The 23,816-nt window shown below is 38.3% G+C and overlaps 1 pseudogene; it reads left to right on the top strand.

Moving 5' to 3' along the window:
- Positions 1-12,136: 12,136 nt before the first annotated feature.
- Positions 12,137-13,705, top strand: LOC113903719 (annotated as a pseudogene).
- The last annotated feature ends 10,111 nt before the right edge of the window (positions 13,706-23,816 follow it).

The following is a 23,816-nucleotide window of genomic DNA, read 5'->3' as shown; positions in this document are numbered from 1 at the left end:
CTGTATGTTGGTACTTTGTGCCTTTTCTTAGTTTCTTGATCTGTTTTGCCAAAAAGCAGCTTTTGGTTTGGTTGTCCTTTCTATAGTTACTTTTCATTTTTTAAGTTTCCTTTTCAATCTTTATTCCTTTTCCTTTATTCCTTTATTTTCAAATTTAATTTGCTATAATTTTCTAATTTCTTGACATAAATGTTTAAATAATAGATTTTAAGTTTTTATTCTCTTCTGTGTGTACATGGCTATACAGTTTCATCAAATCATAGTTTGAGGTATTTTTCACAAGTTTTGATTTATTTTATTTTTATTATCATTCATTTTAAAATCTTCTGTTTTTTATTTACCCATTCATAACTTAGGAATCATCATTTAATTTCCACTAGTAAAGGAATCGGTTAGTTTTATTGGTTTGCTGTTTATTTCCTTGTTTGTTTGATTGGGTTTTTGAGTTCCAACTGAATTCTACTTGGACTAGAGAACAAACAACTGTGATTCCAACACCATGAAATTTATTTAAATTTGTTTTACAGCTAAGCCTATGGTTCATTTTGGTACATGTCCTGTGTGCACTTGAAATAAAATTAACTAAGATGTCGGATATAGTATTCTAAACATAAAAATTTGTCAGACGCATTAAACAAAGTGTTTATATTTTCTATATTCTTACTAATTTTTATCTACTTGTTCTATCATATACTGAGTTGTATCAAAATATTATTATTAATATGTTAGTCTATATTCTCTCTACTTCTGCTAAATTTTGTTTATATATTTTGAAGCTTTATTATTAGGCACCTGATACCATTCCATTCATTTCAAAGTTTTATAAGTATTATAAAGTTTTGATTTTTTCAGAGGATATAATCCATAAATCAGTGTGACCAGGAACATAAAACTATAATATATCACATCATAACAAATATTTACAAGTAAATGGGGACCAAAGTCAATCTCTCTGAATCTTGAATCTCCTTCTTTTTCTCATTAACTGACAGATATGTGATCTATTATCATCTGGATCATGAAAAGACTCCAGCTTCAATCTATATTTTAATTTAGAGTTTAGTACTTAGAATTTTTATATTTTTCCATTTCCATTTTAAAATTCAAAGATCCTTTCTAATTTTAGCTTTTGTTTTTGTCTTAAAGATTTTTTGCACTCAATTTAATATAACTAGACCAGACTTTTTTTGGTTCACATTTTTCTTATGTACATTTGTCCTATTATTTGTTGTGTAAAAGAGGGAAGTTATTAAAGAACATGGAACATAATAAAACCCTAGTGCAGGAAATGTTCTTTGCAAAAGGGTACAGCAGAAGGCTAAACATGGTCTATAACTTCTAAATGTCTATTTTATTTTAAATTTTATATATATATATTTTTAAGTGCATTCTAAAATTCACCATTGAAGTGGTCTGGTCCTGTACCTTTGTTTGTCTGGAAGTTTTTGCATACTTTTGTTATTGTATTTATCATATATTGTTGTTTAGTTGCTAAGTCATGTCTGACTCTCTTGTGACCCTATGGACTGTAGCCTGCCAAGCTCCTCTGACATTGTGATTTTCCAGGCAAGAACACTGGAATGGGTTGCCATTTCCTTCTCCAGGGGATTTTCCTGGCCCAGGGATCAAACCCATGTCTCCTGCATTGGGAGGTGGATTCTTTACCACTGAGACACCAGATAAGTTCATTTTATCATTAATTCACATACTTTTAAAAGTTGATGCCTGAAGGTTTGATTTCCAGTCAGCCTAAGTCTAGGTTCTGAGATTCTCCCTTTAGGATACTGACAATCTTATCAGATGGTCAACTATGGAAGTTATTAAAAAATACAAGAGGCTGCTTGGATAAGCACAGAAGTCTGAGAGACAAGGAGTTGAGGGGTCATTGATGGACAACATTCACTTCCTACATGTGGTCACTCCGTCAAGACTGTGAGAGGTGATTGTTTAATCTACTGTATAAAAATCCAGGTAAAAGTTGACCAACATGAGGAAAGAGGAATATGTCCCAGATGAAAGAACAAGATAAAACCTAATGAAACAAAGGTAAATAATTTACCTGATAAAGGCTTAAAGTCATTGTGATAAAAATGCTCACTGAACTAGGGAGAATCATGGATGAACATGACGAGAGTTTCAACAAAGATAGAAAACTAAGAAAGTACTAAATAGAAGTCACAGAGCTGAGGAATACAGTAGCTCAATTGAAAACTACATTAGGAAATTTCATCAGCACACTGGGTGAAACAGAAGAAAGGATCAGTCAACTTGGAGACTTTTGAAGTCAACACATCAAAGCAGTAAATGTTTTTAAAAACTGAAAATGAATGAAGATAGCTTAAGGGACTTGTGTGACAATATCAAGCAGAGTAACATTCACATGGTAGGGCTTCTAGAAGGAGAAGAAAGAAAGAACAGGGAAGAAACTTATTTGAAGAAATAAGGGCTGAAAACTTTCCTAACCTGGGGAAGGAAGCAGACATCCAGATCCAGGAAGTCCAGAGAATTTCAAATAAGGAGAAACTAAAGAGACCAACAGCAAGACACGCTATAGTTAAACTGCCGAAAGTTAAAGACAAGAGAGAATATTAAAAAGCAGTAAGAGGAAAGCAATTCGTTCAGTACAAGGAAACTCTCATAAAACTAGCAGCAGATTTTTCAGGCTAGATATATTCAAATATATTTGATATATTCAAAGTGCTGAAAGAAAAATACGTTTGACCAAGTATCCTCTACTTGGCAAAGTTATCATTCAGAAGTAAGGGCTAGATAAAGAGTTCTCCAGAAAAGCAAAATCTAAACGAGTTTATTACCAGTAAACCAGCTTTACAAAAAGTGTCAAAGTTTTTCAAGCTGAAAAGAAAGAGCACTAATTAGTGATAAGGACATATTTAAAAGAATAAATCTCATTGGAAAGGTAAATATATAGTAAAGGTAGTAGGTTAATCACTTATGAAGCTGGTATGAAGGTTAAAATTTAAGTAAATTATGACATAGTAAAATCCAAAATTCTAGTTCTTCTTGAAAAAAAAAAGAAATCCTAATGTCGGTAGACCAGCATTCCTGTATAAAAGCAATGGCTTAATACAGCTGGTTTCTCCCTTTTAGATGGGGCCTGGGACCTTCACACTGCCACTTGGTCCAATTCTTTTGTAATGGTTGAGTTTATGATCCTGAAAGAAGTCTTACCATAATCTCTCATTGCTTTGAGGACAAGGACTTTCTATGAATTATCTTTAGATCACAGCATGCTACATTATGCTACAGCATCATTTAGACGATGTTTGATGACCAAATCAATGTCAATGAAATAGTTAAATTAGATTCTTTTAAAAACTGATCAGTATAAATACCAAATGATTGCCAGTACAGTGGATTTATTTTAATTAATGCCTGAACTCCACAGATACTCAGACACTTCAATTTATCCAATAATTTTTTCATAAATCAAACTTTTGAGAAAAATAATTAGAGGTGCTAACAAGTAGCAAAACTGACTGTGAAAAGACTTGGCTTTTTTATTTTGGTCTGGTGAAGGGAGATAATTAGCAGAAAATGGACAACAGATGAGATGCAGAAAGAAAAAGCTGGGAGCAGGAAGACTCTTCAGTGAGAACCAAAGACACTGGGATCATGGCGAATTGATTTCATTACAAACCCCAGTGAGTTTCCTGAGACAAGTAGTTAAAACAGATCACGCACATAAAAATGAAATTCTTTATTTAGGAAAACTGGAAGAATTAAAAACCATATAGAGTTTTATGAGTCAGTATCTTGCTAATCAATAACACCTTTCAATTTAATTTAAGTCTTCCTAAAAAAAAATGTCCTTGAACTTGCTATTTAATGCAGAAGTGATTAAAAATTGCTGGGACTCTCACAGCCTGTCAGCAGAGAAGCTTCCATTCCACAACTCAGCCAAACACAAATAAGCAACACATTTGTGTCCAAAAGTAACTTTCACTCTGTGTATTGGATGAACCTGAGAGTAATCTCTCCTTCAGAAGAGTCTGACCTCAGAAGACTCTGGGACATGTGGAGTCTGGGGAGGACTAACAGGATTTATGTGTACTGATAGGAAAGGGCCACTCAGCACCTGGTGATAACACTGCCTTCAATCAAGGGAAATTAAATTCTAACAGGATTAAAGCAGTCAGCAGTTAATACATAGGAGCAAGATTTCCCCCAAGCCGATGTGCACACTGAAAGCCTATCTTATATGGGAGAAACTGCTAAGAACATGACACAATGCATTAAGGAAAGAGACAGCTTAAAATATGTGCAGAAATTCCTGCTTTTCATTCTCATATGGCAACACAGATTAGGCCTGAATCTCCTAAGATTTACTGCCCTGCTTTCTAGCAGTGAATGCAGAAAACATGCATAAATATAACACTGTGGCACCAACCCAAATAAAATTATATGTCAAGTCTCTAGTGTGACTATCACACATGCACACACACAAACACAGTAAAACAATAAAAGGGATGTTCCAGAATATAAAATATGGAAATCATGAGTGCCTTTTATTATCCCAAATCAAGGCTCTTTAGTCCCATGTTATTGTGTCTCAGAAATCTAGCTGCTCCCTCTCAATATATGGTTCTCAATTTGCAATTTTTCAAAAATTCAAAGGAGATGCCCACAGCTTATGCAAATCAAAGATCAACACTTCCCAACCAGCAGTAATCAGAGACTTGTCTTTTTTCTCCAAAGCTCTCCCTATCCCTGAGAAGAAATATACTTTTCCTTTATGGATCTGTCACATAATCATCTTGCTTCCTGCCATAAATACAATGTTAGACAAAGGAACTTGCTTGCTTGTAGTTGCTTCTTTCTCCTTGTAAAAATTGATATAAGGCAATTAGATGTTCTAGCTATCAAAAAGAAAGGAGAGATTGGTGAGGGTCCAGGCTGAAGGGCAAGCTGTCCTTCCAAGAGGTCATACCTCTGTTGAAATTTGCCCTTCCTTGGGGATGATTGTTCCCTATCAATCCTCTCTGCAGTCTTGTTTTGCTCACGTCTTGTATTTCTCAGAGTCTAGGAAGGAAATTGGTCTCTGTGGTAGATTAATTTCATTAAATGCTCCACTCATTCCTCGTGTCTGAATCTAAGCTCAATTAGATTATGTGACTTATTTTGGCCAACAGGATGTTAGCAAGCTTCATGCAAGAAGAGATTCACAAAGTGCTTGCCTTTTGAGGGTGTTTCTCTTGCTATCTGTAATGTCGATGTGAACAGGTCTAGGCAAGCTTGCTGGAGGATGACAGAGCAAAGCCAAGGCAACCTAGCCAAGCCCATCCTAAGTCAATCAATGGCCAGTGACATCCACCTACAAGGTGAGCCCGACCAAGACCAGGAGACATCATTTACAGCCCACAAGCATGAAGCCTCTGTTCTCCTGTGGATAGTCTCTTACTTTCTTTCATGAGCCCAGACCTCCAGAACCAGAACTATGGCTTGAATAATCTTCCCAATAGGAAAAAATAACACTCCTAAGGAGGAATGGGGGGCATCTTAAGAAGTCTTCTTTAGTTCGTTGTTGTTCAGTCTCTCAGTCATGTCAGACTCTACCACCCCATCGACTGCAGCACACCAGGCTTCCCTGTCCTTCACTATCTCTTGGAGTTTCCCAAACTCATATTCATCGATGCCATCCAATTGGCTCATCCTCTGCCATCCCCTTCTCTTCATGTCCTCAGTCTTTCAGGGTCTTTTCCAGTGAGTTGACTCTTCACATCAGGTGGCCAAAATACTGGAACTTCAGCTTCAGTATCAGTCCTTCCAATGTATATTCAGAGTTGATTTCCTTTAGGACTGACTGATTTGCTATCCTTGAAGTCCAAGGGACTCTCAAGAGTTTTCACCAGCACTACAGTTTGAAAACACCAATTCTTCAGTGCCCAACCTTCCTTATGGTCCAACTCTCACATCTGTATATGACTACTGGAAAAAACTATAGCTTTGACAATACAAACTGTTTTTGGCAAAGTGATATCTCTACTTTTTAATACGCTGTCTAGGTCTGTTATAGTTTTCCTTCCAGGAAGCAAGCTTTTTTAAATTTCATAGCTGCAGTCACCATCCACAGTGATTTTGGAGCCCTAGAAAAGAAAATCTGTACTGCTTCCACTCTCCCCCCTTCTATTTGCCATGAAGTGCTGGGACCAGATGCTGTGATCTTAGTGTTTTGAATGCTGAGTGTTAAGCCAGTCTTTTCATTCTCCTCTTTCACCCTCATCAGGACGCTCTTTAGTTCCTCTTTGCTTTCTGCTTTTAGACTGGTATCATCTGAATATATGAGGTTGTTGATATTTCTCCTGGATATCTTGATTCCAGCTTTTGATTCATCCAACCCAGCATTTCACATGATGTACTCTGCATATAATTTAAACAAACAAGGTGATAACATACAGCTTTGTCATAATCCTTTCCCAATTTCGAACGAGTCAGTTCCATGTCTGGACATTTTCTGTGATAAATTGCTAAATGTAATAAAGAATAAATGTCACTGGGACTTCCCTCGTGGTCCAGCGGTTGAGAATTCAGCTTGGTACGCAGAGGATGAGGGTTCCATTCCTGATCGTGGAACTAACACACCATATGTTGCAGGGCGACTAAGCCTGCACCACAACTACTGTGCCTGTGCGCCACAACTAGAGTCCTTATGCTGCTGAAAGAGCCCTCAGGACACAGTGAAGACCCAGAGTCCTGCTGCAGCCAAACACAAAGAATGAATGGGGTCACATAATTAAGTATTCACCCTCTTAGGTTAGTCTGCAATAGGACATATTGTTAAATGTTTTAATGCAAGATTTGGTAGGGCCATTTTCATTTCTCGTTGGAAGATTCCTCTTCTAAGGGTTGAGATGATCTAAGAAACATAAAGCATACTTAGGTCTGTGTCCACATAAGTTGTTCTAAAAGAATCAGGCTGGAGACAAAATTAACTTCTCTTAAAGCTGCTGATTCATCTTTATGGTAATAATCGGTTGTGTAATAAAATCCAATCTGATACTTTTAGAAGATAGAGCTCTCTGTGCATTTAGTTGTATGAAAAAATCTTCTACCTGGAAGGTTAAATTTCATTGATAATTTATAATCCTTGAAATATGGTCAGATTGTATTAAAAAAAAAAAACCCCACCAACATGCTTTTTATAAGAGATACAACTAAAATGCAAGGGTATGGAAAATTTGAGTGTAAAACTAATGAAGAAAACATACAAAGTAAATATGAACCAAAAGAAGTCTAGTATAATTATATTTGGGCCTCCCCAGGTCACTCAGTGGTAAAGAACCCACCCCCTAATGCAGGAGACATGTGTTCGATCTCTGGGTTAGTAAGTCCCCTGGAGTAGGAAATAGCAACCCATTTCAGTATTCTTGCCTGGGAAATACCATGAACAGTGGAGCCTGGTGAGCTACAGTCCATGGGGTCACAAAAGAGTCAGACATGACTTAGTGACTAAACAACAATAACATAATTCTATTTAAATAAATCAAAAAAGAATTTAAGACATAAAACAAGATTCGGGGTAGAAAGGGTCTTTGTGTAATAATAAAAAAATTCAACTAGAAAAATATAAAATTCTAAATTTGTATGCACCTAATAAAATAGCTCCTACTACATATATTTCTTATAGATTGAGGACTTAAATTTAAAAGGTAAACTAAAACATTTGGAAGAATATATGCATAACTTTGGGGAAGGAAGGCTATCTTAAACAAATCACAAAGTGCTAAAATAAAACCAGATAGATACATTTGACTAAATTAAATTAAGAACTACTTATTATATAGTTACATATGTTATATATGTATATTAGTTATATATGTATATTATGCTAGTTATATACGTATATTATATACACAGGAGGAAAACAAATCATGAGCATAGTGAGGAATGATAAAAACAAAATCTAGAATAATAGTCACTTCAGGAGTTGAGAGGGAGAAGGAGGAGTAAAGTGTAGGAAAGGAGACAAAAAGTGAATGCATCAGTATTTAAAATAGTTTAAAACAGACTGAAAGATGTTTCATGGTTTATTAATGGTATGCCACATGTTTTACATAGATTTACATATATTCTTTCATATGCATCACACTTTATATATTAAAAAAATAAAATCAATCCAGTTGTCAGTTCTTTGCACACCATAAAAAGTTAATTAAATAAAATTCAAAACAATAATAAAGATAACATATCTCCTGAACTTTACATTTTTAAAAGCTAATTAATCTTTTGAAGATGAATTCAGTTAATAGTTTTGAGTAGAAATCTTACAGAAGAGAATTAAAGCTTTAAAAAATGGAGAGAGAAATAGAATGAAAGAGAGAGATAAGGAGGGAAGATGGGGAGAGACACAAAGGGAGAGGAAAAAGTAGAGATTATATATATTTAACAAACACTAAATTTTGATGTAATAAATAATGCTTTTCAGCATGTTTTTTTTCTCCTACCTGCCTCCCCAAAATGGTAAAGGAGGGACTCAAGTTGGATTAGAAGCATTCTTGACATTTGCTATTCTGAATGTATTTTCCATCCTGGCGTTACTGTGCACAAAGCCAGGAGCAATTACTTTTCAAGTAGAGACTCTGTCACCACCTTTCAAGGTGTCATTGTCCCACATTTCATCAGAAATACTTAAGCTAGCTGGAAGTTCACATACCAGGTATTACAAAATAAATAGAAAATTAGGATCCTTTCCCTCTTTAAATCAAGGAAACATAAAATTTAGCCTCTGAAAGTTATGACCAACCTAGACAGCATATTAAAAAGCAGAGACATTACTTTGCCAACAAAGGTCCATCTAGTCAAGGCTATGGTTTTTCCAGTGGTCATGTATGGATGTGAGAGTTGGACTATAAAGAAAGCTGAGCACAGAAGAATTGATGCTTTTGAACTGTGGTGTTGGAGAAGACTCTTGAGAGTCCCTTGGACTGCAAGGAGATCCAACCAGTCCATCCTAAAGGAGATCAGTCCTGGGTGTTCATTGGAAGGACTAATGTTGAAGCTGAAACTCCAATACTTCACCTGATGTGAAGAGCTGACTCATTTGAAAAGACCCTGATGCTGGGAAAGATTGAGGGCAGGAGGGGAAGGGGATGACAGAGGATGAGATGGTTGGATGGCATCACCGACACAATGGATGTGAGTTTGAGTCAACTCCAGGAGTTGATGATGGACAGAGAGGCCTGGTGTACTGCGGTTCATGGGGTCGCAAAGAGTCGGACATGACTGAGTGACTGAACTCCAACTGAAAGAGGCACTCTCCTTTGTTAAGAGAAAACCATGGATTCCCAGTTCTCTGGTGTGGTGCAAAGACCCGTTTTTATGAGGGTCTTTTACTTATTCTTCTTCTAAAATATTGGCAGTTCATGTATCTACTTTGTAGAATTGTTTTCCATCTTTGTAACTAGGTTTTTGTTTTTCTTATTCAGAAACAATGAATTAACTTTTCCAATGGAATTTCTTTTTTCTTTCCAGCAATCTTGATGAATGGCCAGTTGTCCAAATTTAGGCTTACTAGATCTACAGGAGCTCAGTTGTGCCCATGTGAATAATTAATTGGACTGATGGGTTTTCAGCACATTTTTCAGGTATGTGGGTACCTGAGTGTTGATACACAGAACTGCTTGAATTCACTTGGCCACAGAAAATTCAAATGACTCTTGGGTAATTTACTTGTTTAGAAATATCATGTCTTTTTAACCCACCTCTGTCTTGACCCAAGCAAGTTTGGTTTCAAGATTTTTTTAACATATGCAAAGTGTATAACTTGATGATTTGATACACATGTACATGTGGTGAACTAATCACCACAATCAAGCTGATTAATATATCTATCCCCTCACATAGTTCATGGTTAGCTTTTTTGGTGTGGGCAGTGGTGAAAACACTTAAAATTAACCCTCTTTGCAAATTTCAATTGCACAGTGCAGCATTGTTACCTGGAGTCACCTTGCTATGCATCACATTTCCAGAAGTTGTTTATCTTGCAAAACTGAAACTTAACCATCTCCCCATTTCCCAATTCCTCCAGCTTCTCATATCTACCATTCTACTTTCTGTTTCTATGAGATCGACTGGTTTAAATTCCACATATAAGTGAGATCATGTGTTTTGTCTTTCTGTGTATGGCTTACTTCAATTAGCACAGTGCCCTCTAGGTCTATGCATGTTGTTGTAAATGGTAGAATGTCCTTTTTTTAAAAGGCCGAATAATATTTTTTTGTATATACCACATTTTTTAAATTAACTCTTTCATCAATGGACACTAGGTTGCTTCCATATCCTATCGTGAGTAATTCTGAAGATACTTCTAGATTTTGAATTTTCTTTGGGTATATACATATATAAAGAAATGGGATTGCAGGTGTAATATGAGCTCTAGTTTTTAAAATTTATTTATTTTTAATTGAAGGATAATTCCTTTATGATATTGTATTGGTTTCTGTATTACATCAACATAAATCAGCCATAGACATAAAGAGTTATATTTTTAATTTTTTGAGGAATTTCCATTCTGCTTTACACAATGGCTGAACCACTTTACATTTCCACTAACCATGTTTTATGGTTCCCTTTCTCTACATCCTAGACAACACTTACTATCTTTTGTTTTTAAATAATTGCCATCTTAATAAAAGTGAGGTGATGTCTCACGGTGGTTTTGATTTGCATCTTACTAATCACTTATGATGGAGAAGGCAATGGCACCCCACTCCAGTACTCTTGCCTGGAAAATCCCATGGGTGGAGGAGCCTGGTAGGCTGCAGTCCATGGGGTCTCAAGGACTCGGACATGACTGAGTGACTTCACTTTCACTTTTCACTGTCGTGCATTGGAGAAGGAAATGGCAACCCACTCCAGTGTTCTTGCCTGGAGAATCCCAGGGACGGGGGAGCCTGGTGGGCTGCCGTCTTTGGGGTCGCACAGAGTCAGACATGACTGAAGCGACTTAGCAGCAGCAGCAGCAGCAGCGGTCGCTTCTGATGTAGAGCACTTTTTCATATACCTGTTGGCCATTTGCATGTCTCTTTGGGAAGATGTCTGCTTGTGTTCTCTGCCTACTCTTTAATCAGCTTATTTGGATGTTTGCTATCGAGTTGAGTGACTTGCTTATATATTTTAGAAATTAACCCCTTATCTGATATGTAGTTTGCAAATGTTTTGTCCATTCTGTAAGCTGTTTTTTCCATTTTGTGGATTGTCTCCTTTGCTATTAGGAGCTTTTTAGTTTTGCATAGTCTCATTTGTTTTCTTTCGCCTATGTTTCATGTGCTTTTGTTTTGTTGCCAAGTCCAGTGTCAAAGAGCAGTATCCTCAAGGGTATTTTGGACATATGATACTAAAAAGGATCTTAACTTCCCCTAAGAACGCCAAAGTCCCAGTGAATCTCACATTGAAAGCTGGCTTCAGCGCAACAGTAATTTTATATAAGAATTTAATAGCTTCAAGGAAATTAAGGTTCCATCTCCTTTGTGGATTTTAGCTGGGGTGCAGTTTTCACAATTGAATACACAAAAAAGGCAGTTACTGAACCACGTGTACATGCTGTTGTGACAGTTAAGAAAATATATCTGGCCAAGTTTACACATACATGCAACACAGAGATACACGATACTTAATCTACTTAAAATCTGTCCCTAACCTCTAAATTCCTCAGACCTTAGGGAAATAAAACCAAGGTCATAGCTATATAATTGCAAAGATCCAGCTGTGTCCTATTTAACCAATCACTTCATGAGCTAATTCAGAGGTCCTGTGTCTACCAAACCTCAGTGTGTTTAAGATTCATAATTAAATTTGAAAACTGAAAGCTCATCCTACCAGCATTGCATAAGTATCTGTGAAGTGTGTGGCTATCATACAGAATCCTGTGGACAGGCTCTACCTTTCTGGAATCTAGGCTTTTCTTTTTATTATGATGCCAGTTTACAGTAAAGGATGTCCACTGCCTTCTAAGAAGACATCCCGTCTTGAAACTTGAGAGATTAAAAAATGAACCCTGAGTATCCATTTGAGAAAGTTACCTGAATTTCTCTGTGTTCCTTGAAAAACCAAATTTAAAAACACAGACAGTTTCTATCTATAAACATCTGTGATTTAAAAATGCTCACCAGGGAGTAGGGAACCGCGCCCGCCGCCGCCGGCCGCGCGGCCGGACGAGGGGACGATGGAGCTGGAGCCCGAGCTGATGCTGCAGGAGGCCCGCGAGAGCGTGGAGGCGGCGCAGAGCTACCGCCGGGAGCTGAGCCAGAGGCTGCAGGAGCTGCGGGAGGCGCGGAGGCAGATCAAGGAGAGTGCATCCCAGACAAGAGATGTCCTCAAACAGCATTTTAATGATTTAAAGGGAACGCTTGCAAAGCTCCTGGATGAGCGATTGGTGACCCTCTTGCAAGAGGTGGACACCATTGAGCAGGAGACCATCAAACCACTAGATGACTGCCAGAAGCTGATAGAACACGGAGTTAACACTGCAGAGGACTTAGTCCAAGAAGGTGAGCTCGCCATTCGGGGAGGTATAGGAGAACAGAATGAAAAGCTCTGGAGCTTTACCAAGAAAGCCTCGCACATCCAGCTGGACAGCCTACCAGAAGTGCCTTTACTAGTTGACGTGCCTTGCTTATCTGCTCAATTGGATGACTCAATTCTTAACATAGTGAAAGACCATATTTTTAAACATGGAACGGTAGCATCTCGCCCACCAGTACAGATAGAAGAATTGATAGAGAAACCTGGAGGCATCATCGTACGGTGGTGTAAGGTGGATGACGACTTTACCGCCCAAGATTACAGGCTCCAGTTCCGTAAATGTACTTCCAATCATTTTGAGGATGTGTATGTAGGCTCTGAAACGGAATTCATTGTGTTGCACATAGACCCCAACGTTGATTATCAGTTCAGAGTCTGCGCCCGAGGAGACGGCCGACAGGAGTGGAGTCCGTGGAGCGTCCCCCAGATCGGTCATTCCACACTGGTGCCGCATGAGTGGACAGCTGGCTTTGAGGGGTACAGCCTGAGCAGTCGGAGAAACATAGCACTTCGTAACGATGCCGAGTCGTCCGGTGTTCTCTACTCCAGCGCGCCCACTTACTTCTGTGGGCAGACATTAACATTCAGAGTTGAAACTGTGGGACAACCAGACAGAATAGACAGTATAGGAGTGTGTGCAGAAAAACAGAATGGATATGACTCCCTGCAGCGGGATCAAGCAGTATGCATTAGTACAAATGGTGCAGTTTTTGTAAATGGAAAAGAAATGACTAATCAGTTGCCCGCAGTTACTTCTGGGTCCACTGTCACATTTGACGTTGAAGCTGTGACTCTAGGATCCACCAATAATAACGAAGGCGGAAACTTCAAGCTTCGAGTGACTATTAGCTCAAATAACAGAGAAGTGGTGTTTGATTGGTTACTCGATCAGTCTTGTGGTTCTCTTTACTTTGGATGCTCATTTTTCTATCCTGGGTGGAAAGTGCTGGTGTTCTAGGTTTGCTTATGATTGGCTTTGGGTGTGCAGGGATTTCACATAGCTTTCCTCTCAGCCCAGTTGTCATTGGTTTAAAATATGGTTAGATTCATCTCTCAGTTAAGCCATTGGAAACAGAAATTATTTACGGGATATCTTTTGGACTATCTCAGCAATAAGAGGCATGAATATGGTAGACAAAACTGTCGCAATGCAGTCCATTTTATTTTTTAGTGTTAATTGGAATATGACATCACAATAAAAATCAAACTGGCTTTTAAAGTATGAGGAGATACAGAAAGCCCTATGAACCCTTCCACTGTACTTCTAAAGTTGGTTGTAAGAACAGAAAAATGCAACATAACATCATTTTTTATTAAGTCTCCATCTTTTAAAGATCCAAGGCCATTTAAGACTTTAGAATGAAAAGCCAGGACTAGACCAGGCAGAATATGCCATAATGTACGCTGTGACGGACACTCCCTTGTGTGTTCTCCACAGGAGTGTTGCATATGCTCTTCATCTTCAGGGATTTGTAAGCAGTATTGAATTTTATCTCATGTTCAGTAATCTTTAAGTCCCAAAAGTGTGATAAGTTTTAAAAATTACTGAGCAAATGTCTACAACAGGCAAAGTGCTTTCTTTTGTTCTTTCCTTGCAGCTCCATTCCCAGTTAGGTTTGAGGGGTTTTACAGGGTAAAACTACTTACGGAAGTAGTATGCACAGCAGTGTTATTAATAGCTATGTCCCACGTTTGAAATAGGCACCGGTGCGTATCCAGCCTAGTGACTTGCATGTCGCTCTTGGTGGGGTCTGAGTTGCAATCCAGTTCATGAGTGGTCTTTTAGTGGACCAAACAAGTGTAGGCTAAATACTTGACCTATTTTTTGGGAAACAAATTTGTTTAAAATATTTATTTGAAGGACTTGGATGTAAACATGATTATCTTAACTTGCTATTTACCAGCCTAAGATCTTTTCTCTTTAATGTGAATTTTTTTTTTTCCATTTTTAAGAGTAGAAAAGTGGAAAAGCAAGTTTGATATTTTTGTAAGATAATTTATTGGGGGATTCCAGTTCCCTATTAGACAATCATGACCTTTTCCCATTGCCTTTTTATATATAAGTCAGCTGTTTTTCACTTGTTTAGTGATTAAGAAGATGTGCTAGAATGTAGATGCCTCGTCCAACTATCTGAAACAAAAATAAAAAAGTAAAAGGTAAAAAAAATAAATAAATAAATAAATAAATAAAATAAAAATGCTCACCAGGGAACACTGTTCTTCATTCTGGAGTAGGAAGGGGATAAGAGGATACTCTGAAAGTGCTGCACGCAATATGCCAGCAAATTTGGAAAACTCAGCAGTGGCCACAGGACTGGAAAAGGTCAGTTTTCATTCCAATCCCAAAGAAAGGCAATGCCAAAAAATGCTTAAACTACCACACAATTGCACTCATCTCACACTCTAGTAAAGTAATGCTCAAAATTCTCCAAGCCAGGCTTGAGTAATACGTGAACTGTGAACTTCCAGATGTTCAAGCTGGTTTTAGAAAAGGCAGAGAAACCAGAGATCAAATTGCCAACATCCACTGAATCATGGAAAAAGCAAGAGAGTTCCAGAAAAGCATCTATTTCTGCTTTATTGACTATGCCAAAGCCTTTGACTGTGTGGATCACAATAAACTGTGGAAAATTCTAAAAGAGATGGGACTACCAGACCACCTGACCTGCCTCTTGAGAAACCTATATGCAGGTCAGGAAGCAACAGTTCGAACTGAACATGGAACAACAGATTGGTTCTAAATAGGAAAAGGAGTACGTCAAGGCTGTATATTGTCACCCTGTTTATTTAACTTATATGCAGAGTACATCATGAGAAATGCTGGGCTGGAAGAAGCACAAGCTGGAATCAAGATTGCCGGGAGAAATATCAATAACCTCAGATATGCAGATGACACCACCCTTATGGCAGAACGTGAAGAGGAACTAAAAAGCCTCTTGATGAAAGTGAAAGTGGAGAATGAAAAAGTTGGCTTAAAGCTCAACATTCAGAAAACAAAGATCATGGCATCCGGTCCCATCACTTCATGGGAAATAGATGGGGAAACGGTGTCAGACTTTATTTTTTTGGGTTCCAAAATCACTGCAGATGGTGACTGCAGCCATGAAATTAAAAGACGCTTACTCCTTGGAAGAAAAGTTATGACCAACCTAGATAGCATATTGAAAAGCAGAGACATTACAACAAAGGTTCATCTAGTCAAGGCTATGGTTTTTCCAGTGGTCATGTATGGATGTGAGATTTGGACTACAAAGAAAGCTGAGCACCAAAGAATTGATGCTTTTGAACTGTGGTGTTGGAGAAGACTCTTGAGAGTCCCTTGGACTGCAAGGAGATCCAACCAGTCCATTCTGAAGGAGATCAGCCCTGGGATTTCTTTGGAAGGAATGATGCTAAAGCTGAAACTCCAGGACTTTGGCTACCTCATGCGAAGAGTTGACTCATTGGAAAAGACTCTGATGCTGGGAGGGATTGGAGGAAGGAGGAGAAGGGGACAACAGAGGATGAGATGGCTGGATGGCATCACTGACTCGATGGACGTGAGTCTGAGTGAACTCCGGGAGTTGGTGATGGACAGGGAGACCTGACGTGCTGCAATTCATGGGGTCGAAAAGAGTCAGACATGACTGAGTGACTGAACTGAACTGAACTGACTGAAGGGGATAAGAGATTAGTTGTCCAGATTCTCTGAGAAACAGATGCCAAGAACAGATTAAATACAAAGGATTTTTTAGGCAGGAAAGAGTTGTGAGAAGAAATGAAGAGGGAGATTGGAATATTTGGGAGAGCTGGCAGACAACTGCACACCTGACCTGGAGAGAAAGTGCGAGTGAATGAAGTGGGATGAAAACATACTGTACCACTTTGCAGTCTAAGTTCCAGCAAGGCTTTCTGGGTATTTCTGAGCCAAAGCTAGTCATCATCAGAGTCCTATGTCTCCCAGAAATACCCTCTTAGCCTGAGCCATGATTGGCTGGTAGCAGCACTGGGAGATGTGGCCTCAGCCCAGACTCAGTGATGAATTGTGAGCACATTGCCTGGGTCCCTGGGATTTCAATCTCATGCCATAAATGTTTCACATGCCATAAACAAGATGGAGAATAATTTAGGTAATATGTATAGAATATAACTTCTTTATTATTCAACTTGCTACTATACTACTATACTACAAGATCCTGTATAACAAACCACCCCCCACATCTGTGTACTGCTTTTTGGCCTGCCTTGTAATATCTGTGTTGAAAAATGCACTTGTGAAAGAAACTTAGATACTAGAAACTGAGTAAGTAGGCATTTAGTGTGAAGCTTTAGGTTAACCTGGCTAAGAATTGGGCTATGTTTGTTTTTTAAAAACTATTTCTTTGGCTGCAGTGGGTCTTAGCTGTGGCATGCGGGATTGATGCGACCTGCAGGATCTTCAGTTGCATCATGGCGTGTGGGATGTGGTTCCCTGATCGGAAATTAAACCTGGGCACCTGCATTGGGAGCAGAGTCTTAGCCACTGGACCATCAGGAATGTCCTGGGCTATGTTTAATATTTATCCTGGCTATAGGTACAAAAGATCTCAAGTTCCTCCTGTGTGCTTTTGTTTTATTCTGTTCTCCCCTGTTGACTTGGAAATTTCCTCAGTATTCTTCAGAGAGTTGTTACCCATTACCAAGAACTGATATATTCCATTACTATAATTTTATTACTTTAAGGGCATGTCAATTGATCTATCTATCTATCTATATATTCATATTCACACAGCATACTATTGAGATTAACTTCTCAGAATAATACCACTGAGATCCACTGAAGTTGTTTTATACATCAGTAGTTCATTACCATTTATTACTGAGAAGTATTCCATTGTATGGATATAACTCTGTTTGTCCATTTAACTGTTAGAGGACATTTGAATTATCTCCAATTTTTGGCAATTACAAATAACTGCTATGAACATTCATGCATAGATTTTCATCATTCTAGGATAGATATCCAGGACCGTGATTGTTGGGTCAAACCATGCTGATATGTTTAACTTTATAAGAAGGTGAGCCTGTTTCCCAGAGTGCTGGTACCATTTCACATCCCCACTAACAATGCATGCAACAGTGACTCCCCAGCCTTGCTAGCACTTAAAGTTGACACTACTTTTAACATTTTTAGTTCTTCTAATCATTGTATAATTGTGTCTAATTATAGCCTAAATTTGAGCTTCCTGGGTAGCACAGCTGGTAAAGAATCTGCCTGCAATGCAGGAGACCTTGGTTCAGTTCCTGGGTCTGGAAGTTCCCCTCAGGAAGGAACAGGCTATCCACTCCAGTATTCTTGGACTTCCCTGGTGGCTCAGACAGTACAGAGTCTGTCTGCAATGCAGGAGACGTAGGCTGGGAAGATCCCCTGGAGCAGGGAATGGCAACCCACTCCAGTATTCTTGCCTGGAGAATTCCATGGACAGAGGAACCTGTCCATAGCGTTGCAAAGAGTTGGAGACGACTAAGCAACTAAGCACAGCATATAACCTACATTTGCATTTCAATAATGCCAGTGATGTTGAACCTATTTTTATATGAATATTTGTCATCCTTTTATTCTCTTTCATGAAATGTCCAAGATTTTGTCCATTTTCTAATTGAATTGTTTGTTCTCTTATTATTCAGTTTACAAAATTCTCAATGTATTCTATATTCAAAGCTTTGTCAAATATATGATTTGCAAATAATTTCTCCCAATTTATGGATCATCTTAACTGGGTCCTTTGCAAAGCAAAATTTTAAATTTTTAATAAATCTTAAGTTATTGATATTTTAATAGATCATAATTTTGGTGACATACCTGAGAACTCATCACTTTATTTTTTTATAGATTAAAAATAGTAGTAGATAAATATGAGACAGAAATGTAATGAAATGTATTTTTTGAGAGGTAAATGAAACATATATAATGCAAATATATATTTGTATAATATATAAATATATGTACATTTATAGGCTTGTATATATATACACATATATAGCCACAAAATAAATCTACCAAATAAACCATGCCCCAAAGAAGATATTAACTTGTAAGAAGAAATTTATAAAATTATAAGAGTATTTATTTACAAAGCCTTATGCTAATAAATTTGAAAGCACGATTGAAATGGATGATTTTCAATGAAAATTGAAATTACCAAATTTAAAGTCTAAATAACACAGTGCATGCATGTGTACACAGTTGCTCAGTTGTATCCAACTCTTTGTGACTCCATGGATTGTAGCCCACAAGGCTCCTCTGTCCATGAAGTTTTCTAGGCAAGAATGCTGGAGTGAGTTGCCATTTCTTACTCCAAAATAACAATAATCATGTAGAAAATGCAGTAAATACTTAAATACCTATCTACACAAAATATTTTATTAAAATGTAATTTCTTTATACCAGTTTGTGTGTGTATATATATATATATATGCAAGTTAATGTATTTATAGCACACAGTAATAGCCAGCATCATGATTAATACTGGAACACTAGGCACTTTCTCATTTAAACTAGGAACAAAAGAAGGACAATTACAATCATCACTATTTTTTATAATTGTCCTGAAAATAAAAGCAATATAAATACTGGAACTAGGAAGAAAATAATAATTATTATTTGCAAATTATGTGATTATATATTCAAGAAATGCTAAGAAAATGACAATTAGAATTAATAGAAGAATTCAGTAATGCAGTCAATCACACAAAAATAATCAAATATAGTTTTCTTGTATAATAATAACCCTTTAGAATTTGTAATACAGAAAATTATTGCACTTACAATTGTAATATTTTAAACACTGATATTATTTCACAAATATAATAAAGAAAGATATCAAATAAATGGACAGGTATTATATAAAAATAGTAAAATCTATACAAGGACTTAGAAAAAGACTTGAATAAATGGAGAACTATAGTTTATGTGTATATAGCTATAATACTGGAAATAAGTCAATTTCCCTAAAATTAACCAATACATTCAATACAGTTTATGAACAAAACAAGTATGATTTTGCTTTTCTTTCTTTCTTGACGATAAGTATTCTAATGCTTACCTGGGACAAAAAATATACAAAAGTGGCTAGAAAAAAAGAAAACTGAAATAGAAGATGCATAAAGAATTTGGTTTACCAAATAGTAAAGTATGTTGAGTGACATCATTAAAGATGGCAGAGTAGAAAGCTTTGGGAATTTGTCTCCCCATCAAAACAGCTATTGAACTGGCAAGAACAATTAGAATCACATATTTTGGAATTCTAGCATCTAGTCATATACTTCAGAAAAGGCAATGGCACCCCACTCCGGTACTCTTGCCTGGAAAATCCCATGGATGGAGGAGCCTGGTGGGCTGTGGTCCATGGGGTTGCGAAGAGTCGGATACGACTGAAAGACTTCACTTTCACTTTTCACTTTCATGCATTGGAGAAGGAAATAGCAACCCACTCCAGTGTTCTCGCCTGGAGAATCCCAGGGACGGGGGAGCCTGGTGGGCTGCCATCTATGGGATCGCACAGAGTCGGACACGACTGAGGTGACTTAGCAGCAGCAGCAGCAGCAGTCATATACTTGTAGTATCTATGGGGGTCTTTGAAGAAAAAGGCTGATAAATTTCAGTGGGTTTTGCACAATAACCACCCTCCTCCATCTCCTAGCCCTGTGGCAAGCAACCAAAGTGTCTCCAGACTGGTACTGCTTGCTGGTTCCAGAATGTGGAATAAGGAGCTTGTTCTCTAAAAAAAGAAGCAGTGTGATTTACCTGCCTGGTGCGTCATTGGGACAAGCAGAGAGGCTATCCATTGTTTAAAAATCATTTGCTAAACTGCTTCCCAGGCATCATCTGCAGAAGAAACTAAGAGAGACAGAACAAACTCTCTGTTTCTCTCACTGGATCTAGACACTCAAGGAAATTCTGTCAGGTTACTGGCTCACCATGAGACAACAGAACAAATACTTCAGTGTCCTCACAGATGGGAAATAGAGCCTTTGCAAAAATCATTTGGAAAAGTTACTAAACAAATATATAACTGTAGCCCTCAAGAAGAAACAACAATAATCCCAGGGGAGGAAAGGGAATCTGATTTCAGAGTTACCAGAATACCATATTCAAAATGTCTAGTTCTCAACAAAAAACTACAAAGTGCATGCACACACACACACACACACACACACACACACTTACACACATACAGAAGTATGGCCCAGTCTCAGAAAGAAAACATCATCCATTCAGGAAGGCCAGGCATTGAACTTACTAGACAAAGATTTGAAATAGACAATTTTAAATACGCTCAAAGAGTTGAAGGAAATCATGGACAAAGAATAGTAGAAGGCGACCAGGAAAACAGTGCATGAACAAGTAGGAAATAGAAATTAAAAATGGAACCAAATAGAAATTCTGGATTAAAAAATAAAGTAACTGAAATGAAAAACTTACTACAAAAGTTAAACGAGAGATTTTAACAGGTAGGTAAAAAGGAACCATTGAATACAAAGGTAGGGCAATTTAAATTAACCAGCCTTAGGAGAAGAAAGAAAAAGAATGAAGAAAACTGATCAGAGCCTAAACATACTGACATAAATATTATGGGATTTCCAAAAGGAGAAGAAAGAAAGGGGTGGAAACAATATCTGAAGAAATAACAGCCCCAAATTTCCCAAATTCAGTAAAACACAGGAACCTACACATCCAAAAAGGTTCCATGATCCTGAGCAAAGAGATATGCACAAAGACACACTAAAATCAAACGTTGGAAGACAAAGATAAAGTCTTGAAAGTAGCAAGGGATTCTCATATACAAAGGCTCCTCAAGAAGAAGAATGGCTGACTTCTCAGTGGAAACTCTGCAGGCCATAACACAATGGAGATATATTTAAAGTGCTGGATGAAACAAACAAACAAAAGCTGTCAATATAGAGTCTACAATCAGAAATTAAGACATTCTCAGATTAAAACAAAAGCAAAGCCTGTCTTTTGTTGTAGATTTGCTCTATACGAAATGCTGAAAGGAGTCTTTCAAGTTGGAACAAAAAGACAGTAGAAAGTAACCTCAAAGCTATATGAAAATAAAAAGTTTTATAGTAGGGGTAAATATATGGGGAAATAGAAAAACCCGTATGGTGGAAACGCTGGGTTATAGGATTTATATATATTCATTTTTAGTGGGCACTTTCAGCTTCTATTTCAAGAGTTTGATGGGAGGGTGGTATAGACTTAGTCATAGGAGCATGTGGCTACATTTCATTTATAACCTTGTGATTTTCCGCTTAAAACTTAACAAGCCTATATGTTTCTGGGCTGAAGCTGGGTTTTTTTGTTGCGAATTAGGCAATTTGGAAAGCGGCACTAACTTCTTATCTCCCTGGGGCTACAGCCTGTGTTATTCATAGATTGGTAGGAGATGGGAGTTCTTGCCATCAATACTGTCTTGCACAGGGAAAATGTCCTAACACACCATCATCCAATATTCTCTTGGGAAGGATGATGGGTCTGAAAATTAGAGTGTGCCGAATAAGCCCCAGTAACAGCATCATTTATCATGTGAAGTCCCACAGAGAGGGAGCAGCTTGTTTAAGGGCCACGCTAAGGAGATGCAAGCTCTCTCAGGACAAGAGGGGTTTCTGCCTCCCTCCTGATGCTTCTTCTGTGGCCGTCTCTTTGTGGAGGTAGGCAGAGTCTTGGGATTTGAAGGAGGACATGCCTGGGGGTGGGGGCGGGGGGAAGAAAGACAGAGACACAAAGAGAAAGAGGTGCTTCGTTGGTGGTCCAGTGGTTGAGGATCTGCCTGCCCACGCTGGGGACATGGGTTCAATCCCTGGTCAGGGAGCTAAGATCCAGCATGCTCCAGAGCACCTAAGCCTGTGTACTGCAATTATTGAGGCCCGATGCACCACAGTGAAGACCTAGTGCAGTCAAACACACACACACACACACACACACACAGAAAAAGAGAAAGAAAAACACCCTTACTTCTATTTACAATGCATACCTTATCATCCTTATGGCTCTGAGGTAAAACACCTGCCCACTGTGAGGGTCAAAGAGAGTTTTTCACTCATTGTCTGCTTGTCAGTCACACCAGTAAATTTACTCAAGAGAATCTAGAGTAAAGGGAAAAAATGCGGAGTGGGTAGCCTCCTTCCAAAAGGCGTACCTGGCAGATGGATGTGACTAATGGGAGCAAAAGACAGAATGCACAGAGGAAACCTCATTACAGCGTCTTTCTTTATAACAGGTGGGATTTGTATGTTCTTTCTTGTCTATCCTCTCCCCTTGGTTGGTACACCAGCTGTCTAGATCACTTCCTTCACAGACATTTCCCTTTGGTGGAGAAGACATGGAAACATACAGGAAACAACACCCAAATCAGACACAAATTATGGGTCAAAGTGATTCATAAGAATATGAGAGAATATTTTTGAGCTTATCAACTATATCAACAGGAAGGTGACTAATGTGGCCTTGAATTTGCCCCATGGCAGAATTATAGCCTAAAACATATGCTTAAAAATCTATTTAAATAAAAAATTTGGTTATGCTTTTTAATATATTTATTTTCTTTTTCTGATGAAAAGTAGACTTCCAAGGAGTAGGGGTCAGGGCCCCCAGGAGAATCACATGCATATTCAAATGAGGTAGCTCAGTGGTAAAGAATCTTCCTGCCAAAGCAGGAGATGGGGATTTGAACCCTGGGTTGGGAAGATCACTTGGAGGAGGAAATGACAACCCACTGCAGTATTTTTGCCTGGAGAATCCCATGGCCAGAGGAATCTGGCTGGCTACAGTCCATGGGGCCACAAAGAGTCAGACACAACTGAGTGCCTGAGCACACACAAGCATACACGCACACAATATGTTTACAAAATTCTGTGCCAGATGAAGGGGAATCGACAAGCAATTGTGAAGCCCCTGGGGCTAGCAATAGTGAAGGGCTGTATCACTCCTAGGGGTTATAGACTGAAAAAGAAACATCAACCAGCTCCCAGGAGCTGTGGCTGTAGGTGGAGAGTCTTAGCCAACCAGCAGCAACTTGGAGGAGGAGCCAAATCCCACTTCCTGTCCTCCTCCCATCCCCCACTGGTATCTCCCATTGGATGAATCCTGCTAGAAGTTGGGCGAGGGGGCAAGGAGCCTGTTGATTGGCCCATGAAGGTAAGTTTCTCTTGCCCTCAAGTAGAAAATGGCCAGCGGCCAAGGGGAGAATATCCAACAGCAGGTGAATAGTTAAATTTCTCATAAACGTAGAACAAAGCTCTTTGTTTAGATTGTG

The sequence above is a fragment of the Bos indicus x Bos taurus genome, chromosome 13 (assembly GCF_003369695.1).
Source record: "Bos indicus x Bos taurus breed Angus x Brahman F1 hybrid chromosome 13, Bos_hybrid_MaternalHap_v2.0, whole genome shotgun sequence".
Classification (NCBI taxonomy): domain Eukaryota; kingdom Metazoa; phylum Chordata; class Mammalia; order Artiodactyla; family Bovidae; genus Bos; species Bos indicus x Bos taurus.
Note: the sequence above shows the minus strand (reverse complement) of the source record. Positions and strands in the feature narration are given on the sequence as shown.